The following is a 13160-nucleotide window of genomic DNA, read 5'->3' as shown; positions in this document are numbered from 1 at the left end:
TACTCTCACATGAATGTACTGACAACTTCTAATATACAACCTTCAAATCAGTCAGAGAATGTCAGGAAGATGGTTGAGAAGGATTCATCGGGGCGTCATTCTTCCTTGACACAGAAACTTACATACAACGTGTTGAAGACATAGGCTAATAGATCATCCTGCAGTTGTTTAATGGTGTAGCACAAATCACATTCCTGTGTCACAAAGAATCAGGAAAGTATCCTATGAGCCAAAATTTAGAAGGAAGGACATTTAATTTAAAAGACAAACAGAAATTATGAAAATACGATATAGCAAAAGTAGGAATAAAACAACAGGATGAGTTTGTTTTCAGAAATAACCCAAAAATTTTACAGATCTATAACACCATCAAGTAAGGATGAATAATTGAAGTTCTCCTAAAATCAGAAGTGAAGAAGTAACGTGACACAGTACATGTGATATAGATATAAAAATAATTATAATTGGCACAAAGAATAATTACATGCTAACAAATAGGTATCAAAAAAAAAAGTACCTATTTCAAAAAAAGGAATAACCTACCTGACATCATCATGGAGAAAAGAACATAATGAAAGAGGAGCCTGGGTGGCTTAGTTGGTTGAGCGTCCAACTCTTGATTTTGGCTCAGGTCATGATCTTAGGGTCATGTGATGGACCACCGTATCAGGCTCTACCCTAAGCAAGAAGCCTGCTTAAGATTCTCTCTATATATACCTCTGTCTCTTCCCCCACTTACTGACACTCTCACACTCAAAAAAAAAGAAAAAAGAAAAAAGAAAAATATCAACGGATCTACAACTACTAAGTAGATTAAAACTGTAATAAATAAACTCCCAATGAGGCGCCTGGGTGGCTCACTTGGGTAAGCATCTCACTTCAGCTCAGGTCAGGATCTCACAGTCCATGAGTTTGAGCCCCGCATCAGGCTCTGTGCTGACAGCTCAGAGACTTGAGCCTGCTTCGGATTCTGTGCCTCCCTCTCTCTCCTCCCCTCCCCTGCTCATGCTCTGTCTCTTTCTGTCTGTCTCTGTCTCAAAAATAAATGAAAACATTAAAAAACATTTTTTAATTAAAAATAAATATAAAAATAAATTTCCGGGGCGCCTGGGTGGCTCAGTCAGTTGGGCAGCCGACTTCGGCTCAGGTCATGATCTCGCGGTCCGTGAGTTCGAGCCCTGCATCGGGCTCTGTGCTGACAGCTCGGAGCCTGGAGCCTGTTTCAGATTCTGTGTCTCCCTCTCTCTGACCCTCCCCCATTTATGCTCTGTCTCTCTCTGTCTCAAAAATAAAGAAACATTAAAAAAATTAAAAAAAAACAATTTCCAACAAGGAAAATGCTTATACCAGATGAATTCATGGGATAATTCATACACACACATGACAAAGTACTTGAAATCTCCCCAGACATTTCTAGGGAGTGAAGAGAAGGGAGATTATGAAAACCCTTAATCATACCAGCCTTAACAGCTTATCAAAGCTGAAGGAAGATGCCAGAAGTATAGAAGACTATGAATTACCATCTGTGGGGAATATTCATGCAACGTCCGCCATAAAACTAAGCAAATAGGGGAGCCTGGGAGCCTAAGTTGGTGAAGCACCCGACCCTTGACTTCAGCTCAGGTCATGATTTCAGTCGTGAGATCAGGCCCCATGTCCAGTTCATTGCAAACTGAAAAACCTACTTGGGATCCCCTTTCCGCCTCACTCTCTGCCCCTCCCATTGTCCTCTTCCTTCCTCTCCCTCTCAAAACAAATAAACAAATGAAAAACAAACTGAATCAAAAGCACATTTTACCATTTTACGACATAATCAACTGGGAATTCTTCCTGAAATTCAAGAGTGTTTCACCATATGGAAAACTATCGAGTTGGGACTGCACATTACAGACTAAAGATCACAAAGAGAGGATTATCTTAATTGATACAGGACAGGAAGTGAGCATATTGGACACCATTTCATGATTAAAGATACTCAATAAGGAAGAATCCAAGGAAACTACTTCATCCTAATAAAGATCATGTATGTATGAAAAGCTGAAATCCAACATAATCGTTGAGAAGGCCAAAAGCCCCTCCTATAGGATCACAAATAAGATATTGAAGCAACTTTCCCATGTCCATTCCACATAGTACTGGCACTATTCAGAACAATTAGGGAAAAAATACATAAAAGGAAACCAAATTGGGGGCGCTTGGTTGGCTCACTTAATTGTCTGACTCTTGGTTTTCAACCTGGCACTATGTGAGTTTGAGCCCCACATCAGGCTCCATGCTGACAGCACAGAGCTTGTTGGGGTTCTCTCTGTCTCTCTCTCTCCCTTTCTCTCTGCTTCTCCCGACTCGCACTTTCTCAAAATAAATAAACTTAAAACAATTCTAAAATGGAAACAACTTGGAAGAGAAAAAGCAAAATTATCACTGTTAGAGGATGACATTATCTATACAAAATCCAAGGAAACTTTTTTTTTTTGGTAATCATTATTATTCATTTTTTCCTAATTTTTCTACTAGACCCTCCACTTTCAATTTTTTATGCTATAAATGATTGAGTTAATTATTGTATTTCACCTTTTTCTTTTATTACACCTCAATCAACAAAAGAATGAAGAAATTTAGCTAAAATTCTGTAAAAGGAAATGCTAAAGAAAAATAAGAAAGAAGTAAAATGAAGACCCAAATAAACATAACATTGAAAGTAATTCCGTTTCTCCAGTACAACAAACAAACTTGACAATACTTTAAATATATTTACAGTGAAAAAAAACCCCACCAACGAAAAAGAAAAATGGAAAAGAAAACGAGGCAACAGTTACACACAGAAACATATAGTGTGATAAACGATTCCTAAAGCAAACATACACTAACATATTAGACAATTTGGAAAAGACCAAGACCACATGCCTTCACTGGTCAATGGACCAAACTTTTAAACAAGTAATTCCTTGGATGCCCCGGTGGCTCAGTTGGTTTAGCATCCAACTGTTGGTTTTGGCTCAGGTCATGATCTCACTTTGTGAGTTCCAGCCCCACACTGGGCTCTGCACTGATAGTGGGCATCCTTCTTGGGATTCTCTCTATCTCTATCTCTCCTTAACTCTTCCTTCTTATCTCTCCTCTCAAAATAAATAGTTATTAAAAAGGTAATGGAGAACATTATATTTTTTTAAAAAAGCAATTGCTGATAAAATTCATCAAAATTCTACAAATAATAGAATACAGGGAACCCAATGAAAATCATTCTAGGTGGCAGGCATTACCCTGGTACCCAAGAGGACATAACCACAATACAAGAACAAAAAAAGGCTAGTTTGTCAAATATAAATATTGCTACACTGGCCTTCTTTTGACATCCATTTGCATGATAACGTTTCTCTAGCCCCTCACTTTCAGCTGGCAGACAACTTCAGGTCTAAATTGAGTCTTTTGTAAGCAGCAGGTTAACCGGTTTGGGTTTTTTTTAATCCATTCAGACACCCTATGTGTTTTGATAGCAGTGCATAGTACATTTCCCTTCAAAGGAATTATTGACTAGATACCTATTTGCTGCCATTTTATTATTACTTTTGGCATTGTTTCTGGAGATTGTTTTCTGATACTTTCTTGTCTTTCTCACTTTTGGTCTCTCCTCTGAAGTCAAAGACTATCCTTAAACATTTCTTGGAGGGCTGTTCCAGTGGTCACAAACTCCTTTAGTTTCTGTTTGACTGGAAATCTCTCTCTCTCCTCTAGTCTGAATGATAGTCTTCCTGGATAGACTGTTCTTGGCTGCCTATTTTCCCCATTCAGCATTTTGAATCTATCATGTCCCTCCCTCAGGGTTGCCAGGTTTCTGTTGAGAAATCTTGAGCTGGCCTTATGCTTTTCAAGATGGGTGAAATACTTCCTCTGTGTTGCTGCTTTTAAGATTTTGTCATTATCACCGTAGTTTGCTAATTGGATTCCAAGATGTCTTGGTGTTGGCCTCCTTTTGGTGATTTCGATGGAGTTCTGTGCCTCCTGAATCTGCAGGTCTGTTTCCTTCAACTGATTAGGGATGCTTCCTTCTATTATTCCCTGAAGTAACTTTTCTGACCCCCTTGCTCATCTTCTTCTGTGACCCCTGTAATATAAATCTTATCACTTTTGAGGGAGTCCCTGATTTCCTAAGGCTATTTCATGTTGCATAGTTCTACTCTGTCTCTCTGTCTCTCTCTTCCTTAAGTTTCATTATTTTCCATTATTTTGTCTTTAAGGCCACCAATTTGCTGCTCTCATTCTTCCAACAGGCTGTTCATTGAATCAAGTGCATTTCTCATCTCATTTATTGCATTTTACATCACTCTTCCTTTGCTAAGCCTCTTATCTCTGTAGTAAGGGCCTCACTGCTGTCTTCTTTTCACAAGCTCAGTGAGAATCCTTATGACAGTTGCCTTCAATTTTCCATTTGGAATGTTACTGATACAGTGTTTCACTGAAATCTCTGGCCACGGCCATATCTTGTTGTTTCATTTTGGAAAAATTCTTCCATCTTGGCATTTTGTCTACATCTCCACCACCCTCTGTATGTTAAAATAGCCAGTTATGTCTCCTGCTCCATCTTTGACGCCAGTGGTGTGCAGAAGCTCTCCTGCCAGTGTTTGGACCCTGTCCTCAATGGGGCGAGTTTTGACTGGTTATGCTGTGGTCTGCTTGTGAGATGAGACCAGACATCAACTCCACCAGAACTGAGGCCATGCAGAACTGTGTGGTCACATGTGGTGTGGGCAGCAGATTATGCAGGTCCCCTGAGGTAGGGGCCAACCTTGCTGGGATTGAGTCAGGCTTGACTGAGAAGGGCAGTCCCACCAGAGCATAGGGGCTTGGGGCTTGTTGTAAGCAAGGCGGGCAGCCAGTGTCCCCGCTGAGTCCTTTCTCTCAGGGTGCTCTGTGTTCATGCTGAGGAACATGGGAAGGAAATGGAACCAGTCAGCTCCTTTGTTCCCCATCATGCACCTCATTGAAGGGCCCCTAGAATATCAAATAATCTCACTCATCTGTGCCCCAAATGCTCTTCACATTGCTGTTTCCATGCTGTCTACCCCCAGGTTGTGAGCCTACCTTCTGTCCAAGACAGAGCAGTACCTTCCTGGATCTTTCCCAGCTAAGCCGGTCGACCTTGAAAACTCGAGGCTTGAAGCCACACTGTAAGAATGCACAAAATGCAGGCCTTCTCATTTTCCAAGACAATGACATTAGGGAAATGTTCTCCTTGTGCATTCTTCTTTGAGCGCCACTCTCTCTCATCCTTCTCCACAACCACAGTTCCCTGCTTTCAGGAGCACTATAATCTGTTGCTCCCCCAGCCAAATCTCTATACTTCCTACAATCTTCGATGTGCCTCTTCTCTCACATTAGCTGGGTAATTCCTCTGTCAGTCTTAAGGTTGCTTGTTGGGATACTTAGGACGGTTTAGTGGTTATCTAGATGTGTTTGTGGGATGTGAGGAGGGTAGGGTACTCCTAGTCTGTCACGATACTATCTTCTTCTTCCCTGAAGAATCCCTATTTTTTTATATTTTAAGTTATTATTTTTTGAGACAGAGTGTGTGTGCAAGTAGGGTACTTGCACAGGGAGACAGAGACTCTCAAGCAAGCTCCATGTTCGGTGTGGAGCCTGAGGCAGGGCTTGATGCCATGACCCTGGGATAATGACCTGAGCAAAAATCAACAGTCAGACACTCCACCAAAATGAGCCACGAGTGCCCCTAAAGAATCCTCATTTCGGAAAACCTGTTAACACTCAAGCAAATTTTACAAAATTGGAGATTACAAACCCAACACATAAGAATTCATGGTTTATACACAACAAAGAACAAATCCCCCAAAATATAATTACAGTTACAGTAGCATCACAAAGAATAAATTACCGAAGACTTAATATAATGTTAGAGGTCAAAACTGGTGCAGAGAAAACTATAAAGTATTGTGAAGGAATTGAAAGAAGTAAGTGAAACCACATCCATGTTCTTACATTGGAATACTTCAAATTATCCAACTGTCAGTATACTCAAAGTGATCTACTGATTTCATGCAATCTCCATCAAATTCCCAATGACATTTTTGGCAGAAAGATCACAACCAAATGGAACATTCACATGGGTATGTATCGCAGGATAATATATACACACAATAATCTTGAAACATAAAGACTACTCTGCTGGCACCACACTTTCTCATTTACAACATACTATAAAATCAGTTATCAAACTAATGGATTACAGAAGAAAACAGACATAGAATAATGAAAAAGTGATGGTGAGCTACATGTGCACTTCAATGTCAATGTGACATTCTCAATGTGACATATGAAAACGAACAGAGCATCTTCTTAAAACTCACATTCTGATTTCGATTTTTATGTGGGGTCTGTTTTGACATTTCTCACAAGCCTGACCCTGATGCAAACATCTTCACTTCAAGAGCCACACTTCTATATTCCAAGAAATAAAAAAACACAAGAAGAAATCATGGAGGACTTTGAACTTGAAGAAAAATGAGGAAATTACTAATCCTCATATCATGAACAGAAACAGCCATTCTCCTTGAACACTTACGACACAGTATAGACCATTCTAACAGTTTTCCCTAAATTTACCCACCGATCCCAGTAACCTATGAGAACAATACTATTGTTTTCATCTTTCAAAAGAATATCTGGCAAAATTGCACTAATCGTATAATATGTGTCTTTATCCAGATTATCTGACTTTGAATTCATCTAAGAGGAACACACCAACCATTATACAGAGACAATCCTAAAAGTAAGTTTACAGAAAGTTTCAACCTGGTGATGGTAATGCAAATATATTAAAACCATGAAACTGAGTAACAAAAAGAAAAGTGAAGATTCCACGTAAAATACAAAAATTACCAATTGAATACAAAAGAATAAAAGTGATAGAATGAAAAATGTTTACTCTCCCTGAAACTAAGAAATGTTTTCAGTGACATACAGATTATACATCTATTTGTGGAGAAAGGTTTTTGTGACTCGCAAATACACCACAAACACACACACTCAGAAATACAGAGGAGGACAGAAGGAGGGGAAGATGGCAGTGTAGGAGATGCTGGGCTCACCGCGTCCTGCTGATCACTTAGATTCCACCCACATCTGCCTAAATAACCCAGAAAACCGCCAGAAGACTAGCAGAATGGACTCTCTGGAGCCAAGCGTAGACAGGAGGCCCACAGAAGAGGGTAGGAAGGGCGGAGAGGCAGTGCGCACTACATGGACTGGTGGGAGGGAGCCGGGGCAGTGGAGGGTTAGCCTGCCCTGCAACGCAGAGCCCCCAGTCTGACTTGCAAATGCAGAGGGGCCATACCGAGTGTTTTCTGACAGCCAAGCGGGACATAACATCTGGAATGTCATAAGTCAACAGCTCTTCTCGGAGAGCAGAAGGGCTAGAAATAATGGGAGGAATAGTTGTTGAACCCTGGAGGACAGAGCTCAGCTCACCAGGGAACAAAGGTGCTGGCCAGCACCAACTCCCTCGCCCATCCACCTGCCGAAATTCCAAGGGAACCAGTTCCCATCACAGAACTTGCTTGAACTGCACAAACACCCACACTGTGCTTCTGTGGAACCATCCCTCCAAAGGGTCTGCCTGCCTCCCAGTGCTGCAGGGCCCCTCCTGCAGCGGACCTTGGAGCACCAGAGGCAAAGTGAGCTGAGCCTGCCCCTCTCGCCCCTGTGCACCGTGCGGATCCACCCCGGTTAATATGCCAGATCCCACAGAGGAAGCACCACAAGCCTGGCAGTGTGGAAGTAGTCCAGACAGGGGCCACACCACTACACAGTGAGTCCTGCCCCTGGGAGAGGGGAAGATAAGGTACACAGCAGTCTGACTGTGGCCCCGCGGTGGGCTGGGGGCAGACATCGGGTCTGACTGCGACCCCGCCCACCAACACAAGTTACCCCAGAAAGCACAGGGGAAGAGCCCTGCAGTTCTGTGCCACTCCAGGGAATATCCAAAATGACAAAACGGAAGAATTCTCCTCAAAAGAAATGCCAGGATGTAGTGACAGCTAACAAACTGATCAAAAACGAAGAAGCAATATAACAGGAAATGAATTTAAAATAATAGGCGTGCCCGCATGGCCCAGTCAATTAAGCATCCAACTTTGACTCAGGGCATGATCTCGGGGTCCGTGAGTTCGAGTCCCGCGTGGGCTCTGTGCTGACAGCTCAGAGCCTGGAGCCTGTTTCAGATTCTGTGTCTCCCTCTCTCTCTGACTGTCCCCCGTTCATGCTGTCTCTCCCTGTCTCAAAAATTAACTAAATGTTGACAAACAAATAAAATAAAATAAAATAAAAGCCATAAAATTAATCGTTGGGCTTGAAAAAAGTATAGAGGACAGCAGAGAATCTATTGCTACAGAGATCAAGGGACTAAGAAACAGGAGGAGATAAAAAATGCTATAAATGAGGTGCAAATTAAAATGGAGGCGACCACAGCTCAGATTGAAGAGGCAGAGGAGAGAATAGGTGAATTAGAAGAGAAAATTACGGAAAAAGAGGAAGCTGATTAAAAGATAAAAAAATCCAGGAGTATGAGGGAGAATTAGAGAACTAAGTGATATGAAAAAACGCAATAATATACGCATAATTGGGATTCCAGAGGAGGAAGAGAGGGAAAAGTGCTGAAGGTGTACTTAAAGAAATCATAGCTGAAAACTTCCCTGATCTGGGAAAGGAAAAAGTCATTGAAATCCAAGAGGCACAGAGAACTCCCTTCAGCCGTAACTTAAATTGATCCTCTGCATGACATCATAGTGAAACTTGCAAAATACAAGAATAAAGAGAGAATTCTGAAAACAGCTAGGGATACATATGCCCTAACATATAAAGGGAGACTGATAAGACTCGTGACGGATCTATCTACTGAAACTTGGCAGGCCAGAAAGGAATGGCAGGAAACCTTCAATGTGGTGAACAGAAAAAATATGCAGCTGAGAATCCTCTATCCAGCAAGTCTGTCATTTAGAATAGAAGGAGATAAAGTTCTTCCCAAACAAACAAACACTGAAGGAAATCATCACCACTAAACCAGCCCTACAAGAGATCCTAAGGGGGATCCTGTGAAACAAAGTACCAGAGACATCACTACAAGCATGAAACCTACACACATCACAGTGACTCTAAACCCATATCTTTTTATAATAACACTGAATGTAAATGAACTAAATGCTCCAACCAAAGGCATAGGGTATCAGAATGGAAAACAAAACAAAACAAAACAAAACAAGACCCATCTATTTGCTATCTACAAGAGACTCATTTTAGACTTAAGGACACCTTCAGACTGAAAGTGAGGAGATGGAGAACTATCTATCATGCTACTGGAACTCAAAAGAAAGCTGGAGTAGCCATACTTATATCAGACAAACTGACTTTAAATTAAAGACTGTACCCTTCATAAGTATAAAAGAATTGAGATCATACCATGCCTACTTCCAGACCACAATGCTATGAAGCTTGAAATCAACCACAGGAAAAAGTCTGGAAAACCTCCAAAAGCATGGAGGTTAAAGAACACCCTACTAAAGAATGAATGGGCCAACCAGACAATTAGAGAAGAAATTAAAAAATATATGGAAACAAACGAAAATGAAAATACAACAATCCAAACGCTCTGGGATACAGCGAAGGCAGTCCTAAGAGGAAAATACACTGCAATCCAGGCCTATCTCAAGAAACCAGAAAATTCCCAAATAAAAAATCTGACAGCACACCTAAAGGAAACAGAAGCAGAACAGCAAAGACAACCCAAACCCAGCAGAAGAAGACAAATAATAAAGATCAGAGCACAAATAAACAATATAGAATCTAAAAAAACAGTAGAGCAGATCAATGAAATCAAGAGTTGGTGTTTTGAAAAAATAAACAAAATTGATAAGCCTCTAGCCAAGCTTCTCAAAAAGAAAAGGGAGAGGACCCAAATAGATAAAATCATGAATGAAAATGGATTTATTACAAGCAATCCCTCAGAAATACAAGCAATTATCAAGGAATACTATGAAAAACTATATACGAACAAACTGGACAACCTGGAAGAAATGGACAAATTCCTAAACAGCCACACACTTCCAAACTCAAACAGGAAGAAATTGAAAGCTTGAACAGACCCATAACCAGCGAAGCAATCGAATCAGTTATCAAAAACCTCCCAACAAATATGAGTCCAGGGCCAGATGGCTTCCCAGGGGAATTCTACCAGACATTTAAAGCAGAGATAATACCTATCTTTCTCAAGCTACTCCAAAAAATAGAAAGGGAAGGAAAACTTCCAGACTCATTCTATGAAGCCAGCATTACATTGATTCCTAAACCAGAGACCCAGTAAAAAAAGAGAACTACAGCCCAATATTCCTGATGAATATGAATGAAAACATTCTCAATAAGATACTAGCAAATCGAATTCAACAGCATATAGAAAGAATTATTCACCATGATCAAGTGGGATTCATTCCTGAGCCGCAGGGCTGGTTCAGCATTCACAAATCAATCAACGTGATACATCACATTAGTAAAAGAAAAAATAAGAACCATATGATCCTGTCAATAGAGGCAGAAAAAGCATTGGACAAAATTCAGCATCCTTTCTTAATAAAAACGCTTGAGAAAGTCAGGATAGAAAGAACACACTTAAACATCATAAAAGCCATTTATGAAAAGCCCACAGCTAATATCATCCTCAATGGGGAAAAACTGAGAGCTTTCTCCCTGAGATCAGGAACACGACAGGGATGTCCACTCTCACCGCTGTTGTTTAACATAGTGTTGGAAGTGCTAGCATCAGCACACATAAAACAAGAGGAAATCAAAGGCATCAAAATTGACAAAGATGAAGTCAAGCTTTCACTTTTTCCAGATGACATGATACTACACATGGAAAACCTGTGATAGACTCCACCAAAAGTCTGCTAGACCTGATACATGAATTCAGCAAAGTCGTAGGATACAAAATCAATGTACAGAAATCAGTTGCATTCTTATACACTAATAATGAAGCAACAGGAAGACAAATAAAGAAACTGATCCCATTCACAATTGCACCAAGAGGCATAAAATACCTAGGAATAAACCTAACCAAAGATGTAAAATATCTGTATCCTGAAAACTATAGAAAGCTTATGAAGGAAATTGAAGAAGATGTGAAGAAATGGAAAAACATTCCATGCTCATGGATTGGAAGAATAAATATTGTCAAAATGTCAATACTACCCAAAGCTATCTACACATTCAATGCAATCTCGATCAAAATTGTACCAGCATTCTTCTCGAAGCTAAAACAAGCAATCCTAACATTTGTATGGAACCACAAAAGACCCCGAATAGCCAAAGTAATATTGAAGAAGAAGACCAAAGCAGGAGGCATCACAATCCCAGACTTTAGCCTCTACTACAAAGCTGTCATCATCAAGACAGCATGGTATTGGCACAAAAACAGACACATAGACCATTGAAATAGAATGGAAACCCCAGAACTAGACCCACAAAAATATGGCCAGCTAATTTTTGACAAAGCAGGAAAGAATATCCAATGGAAAAAAAGACAGTCTCTTTAACAAATGGTGCTGGGAGAACTGGACAGCAACATGCAGAAGGTTGAAACTAGACCACTTTCTTACACCATTCACAAAAATAAACTCAAAATGGATGAAGGACCTGAATGTGAGACAGGAAACCATCAAAACCGTAGAGGAGAAAGCAGGGAAAAACCTCTCTGACCTCAGCCGCAGCAATTTCTTCCTTGACACATCCCCAAAGGCCAGAGAATTAAAAGCAAAAATGAACTATTGGGACATCATGAAGATAAAAAGCTTCCGCACAGCAAAGGAAACAATCAACAAAACGAAAAGGCAACCAACGGAATGGCAAAAGATATTTGCAAATAATATATGAAAAAAGGGCTAGTTTCCAAAATGTATAAAGAACTCCCCAAACTCCACACCCAAAAAACAAAAAATCAAGTGAAGAAATGAGCAGAAAACATGAATAGACACTTCTCTAAAGAAGACATTCAGGGGGCCAACAGGCACATGAAAAGATGCTCAAGGTCGCTCCTCATCAGGGAAATACAAATCAAAACCACACTCAGATACCACCGCACGCCAGTCATAGTGGCTAAAATGAACACATCGGGAGACTCTAGATGCTGGCGAGGATGGAGAAACGGGAACCCTCTTGCACTGTTGGTGGGAATGCAAACTGGTGCAGTCGCTCTGGAAAACAGTGCAGAAATTCCTGAAAAAATTAAAAATAGCGCTACCCTATGACCCAGCGATAGCACTGTTAGGAATTTACCCAAGGGATACAGGAGTGTTAATTCATAGGAGCACTTGTACCCCAATGTTTATAGCAGCACTCTCAACAGTAGCCAAATTATGGAAAGAGCCTAAATGTCCATCAACTGAGGAATGGATAAAGAAATTGTGGCTTACGTACACAATGGACTACTACTTGGCAATGAGAAAGAGTGAAATATGGCCTTTTGTTGCAACGTGGATGGAACTGGAGAGTGTTATGCTAAGTGACAGAAGTCATACAGAAAAAGACAGATACCATGTATTTTCACTCTTATGTGGATCCTGAGAAACTCAGGACCATGGGGGAGGGAAAGAAAATAAAAAACAGGTTAGAGAAGGAGGGAGGCAAACCATAAGAGACTCTTAAATCTGAGGACAAACTGAGGGTTGATGGGCGGTGGGAGGGAGGGGAGGGTGGGTGATGGGTATTGAGGAGGGCCCCTGTTGGGATGAGCACTCGGTGTTATATGGAAACCAATTTGACAATAAATTTCATATTAAAAAAAAAAGAAAGAAATACCAATAGGTATTGTTTTTGAGTCTTCTATACCATTAAAATCTAGGTCTCCTTTATGTTTTGTGCTGGATTACATTCACAATTTTAAGGCATTTGAACTAATGTGATACACATTTTCTTTATTTGCAGCAACAGAAAAGAGATAAGGAAGAGTATCTATGGGACATGAGGGCAGAATAAAATGGAAGTTTAGGGGCGCCTGGGTGGCGCAGTCGGTTAGGCGTCCGACTTCAGCCAGGTCACGATCTCGCGGTCCGTGAGTTCGAGCCCCGCGTCAGGCTCTGGGCTGATGGCTTGGAGCCTGGAGCCTG

Source organism: Neofelis nebulosa, chromosome 17 (assembly GCF_028018385.1).
Source record: "Neofelis nebulosa isolate mNeoNeb1 chromosome 17, mNeoNeb1.pri, whole genome shotgun sequence".
In the NCBI taxonomy this organism is placed as follows: Eukaryota; Metazoa; Chordata; class Mammalia; order Carnivora; family Felidae; genus Neofelis; species Neofelis nebulosa.
This window is presented reverse-complemented; position numbering follows the sequence as displayed.